Here is a 2,943-nt window from a genome sequence, read left to right as displayed (position 1 = left end):
ATATATGTAAATTTAATTTTCATTGTAAATACATTAAAATTAAATTAAATTTTTATTGTATGAGTTGAAAGTGAAAAGTGAAAATTCATACTCCTTTTACTTTTCTTAACCCTAATGCATATAAGGGCTTTAATATGTGCGTACAATTTTGACCCTATATGTTCATACAGTGATTCGTTGTAAGAGAAATGGCGTCTCCTCGGTATAATATTGAAATCTGAAAATAGATTTATCTAAGTCAAATTGAAAAAGCAACTTTTTGGAAAAGAAAACATTCGTTTTTTCGAAAGAATACCATGTCAATAAGTTAGACATGTGACTTTATCAATAGCAAAGGAATATATATACATTAATATTTTATAATTATAAATATTTTAAACTACTCTAATTAGAAGCATGACTATTGTCCACTACTACTGTATGAACATATCTTTATTCAATATATATATATAAATATAAAGAAATATTGAATATACATTTGATTTGATTTAATTTATATACGTGAATCAATCCCAAATACACGCAATGATGTCTCCACAAGAGTCCATTCATAATTATTGAAGGCTTCAAACTGTATATCACAGAATTAAGGAGAGTGTGGGGGGTCATAGATACAGATAGAGAATTCAGCAAATAAATAAATATACATATACATAACATAAAATGAACTAAAATAAATTAAATTATAATAATAAAAAGCTTAGCTTTAAAGTTAGGCAATGTAAATGATCATGGGAATTTGCACTGAAGACCGTGACTTGCACGAAGTTGGGAGTAGTCAACATCCCTAGTCTATCAAATATCAATACCCACGTGATAATGTAGCAATGTTTGGTTTATACTTAGGAGTGAGATGTATGGTAGGATAACATTTAGATTTAATCTTAATTTTTTTGGGGGGTTAAATTATATTATATGTCTATTATTTAATTTTCCCTTTTTTTTTTATATCTTCTTCTTCTTCTTCTTGAATTCCTATCCTTTGCGCAATTTGAGGATGATGCCAAGTTATGTCAACAGTGCATAAAAGGCCACAAAATAATGGAAATTAAAAAGTACTACACACCCTATAGTACTCTTAGATTTAAAGCTATGCTTTCCTCAATAATGAAACTCAGATATACCTCCTCAATAAAATCAAATAAACTCTTTTCTTGCTATTTTGATGACTTCAACAACACCACAAGAAACGTATATTATGGTGATGAGAATATAATTAGAAGATCTCAACTTTTTGTGGTGTATCATCATTGGACATATATATACACTACTTCAATAATTCAAGTGATACATTTATTACAACCTTTTAAGCAACTAAAAGAATAATAATACATTTACTTTCAAAAATAAAAAATTATATATTTAATTTGTAAACATATTCTATCTCATGTTTGTATCAAATCTTTGATGTGATGCTAAAGATGAATATTATACCAAAGGACACACAAAATTAATATAAGAGAGCTCTTTGATGAAAACAAAAAGAGAAAGAAAATAAGAACTTGATAATCCATATAGCTTTACAATTTTAGTTTTTTTTTTTTTTTTTCTCTCCTCCATTTTTCTCCATATTCATTCTAACCAAGCCACTTGCTCTTGAGAGGAAGCAAAAAATAGAAGGAAAAAAAGAAATAAGATAAGTAGTTAGTCATTAAAATTTCCATAACAATACACAAAGGGAGAACGAAAAGATCAAAAGAGGAGGAAAAAAAAAAAGAAAAGAAGAAAATATATGTTATTAGTCACTAAAACTAGCATAACAAAAATGAAAGAGAGGACAATAACTATATATAGAGTAATCAAAAGATTCATCACCTTGTATAGTGCATGATTATTATGAGGGACCAATAATCCAATATTGGTGTTACGTTTTTCTTCTTCTTATGATGAAAGCATAGATCATATTCATCCACATATCCCAAAAAAAAAAAAAATCCAAAGATTCATTGGAAGCAGTGTGAAGAACCCATGAAACTCAGGATGGATAGCGCTACAGAAGATCAAAGAGCGTAAAAACTCTTCACAAACAACGGATCATCGTCGATGCTTCCGTGGCGCTATCCCTCCTGAGCTTTACAGATTCTTCCACACTATATTATAAAAAAAAAAACTCACACCATTATGAAGAAGAAGATGAAGTGCTATATATGTATGTAATAAGATCACCAATACTACTACCCTTTTATTGTATATATATATATAAAAAAATTGAAATGAAATGGTAGAAGGATAGCTAGCAACCATTATGTGACATTAAATGCTTCTGATACATGGTGGGGAGGAACGTAGCAGAGGTATTTATAGAAGCAGAAGAGAGAAGGGGACGTTGCAATATATATTCACAATCAAAATAGTAAATATATTAAAAAGAAATTAAATTGAAAAAGGAAATTAATTTTTAATAATTAATTAAATTGTTTGTGGACACTCAAACCTACCTGTAACCAAATATAGTTGTTTAATCAAATATAAATTTAGGGTTAATTAGCTGACCTTTTTGAATATAGATTAGGTGATATTGCATGTATAGCATGTATCTTTTAATTTGTTGTTTGTGCTCACTTTTTTAAGAAGGGATCAACTGGGTTATATTCTATAAAATATATAAAGATATTTTGTAAATAGTCTTTAAATATTTTTTTTAGAAAAAGTTCCTCAACACTTGAAAATGAAGTGTGGCTACACGTTATTTGAATAAATATTTAAATGTTATGTTAACTAATAATACATGTTGACATCATTAAAGGAAACCTTATTTGATTAAAGAAAAATATTCTAGATCTTGATTTTGACGGGTAAATCAAAATACCACATATTTCTGAATTATTGGAACATGAAACTCATGTTATGTGGATTTTATATAATATTTGTGTATTTTTTATTAATTTAAATTTTTAAAATAATTAATATTATAACATAATATTAAATTTTTTATGAATTTAT

At 27.3% G+C, this 2,943-nt stretch overlaps 1 long non-coding RNA gene across 1 annotated transcript; it reads right to left on the bottom strand.

The window, feature by feature from the left end:
• On the bottom strand, positions 938-2,307 carry LOC110269005. The gene is made up of 2 exons (XR_002357837.1): positions 1,816-2,307; positions 938-1,595 (listed from the first exon to the last, which is right to left on the bottom strand). It is a non-coding gene; the product is annotated as an uncharacterized LOC110269005 (long non-coding RNA).

The sequence above is a fragment of the Arachis ipaensis genome, chromosome B02 (assembly GCF_000816755.2).
Source record: "Arachis ipaensis cultivar K30076 chromosome B02, Araip1.1, whole genome shotgun sequence".
NCBI lineage: Eukaryota > Viridiplantae > Streptophyta > Magnoliopsida > Fabales > Fabaceae > Arachis > Arachis ipaensis.
Note: the sequence above shows the minus strand (reverse complement) of the source record. Positions and strands in the feature narration are given on the sequence as shown.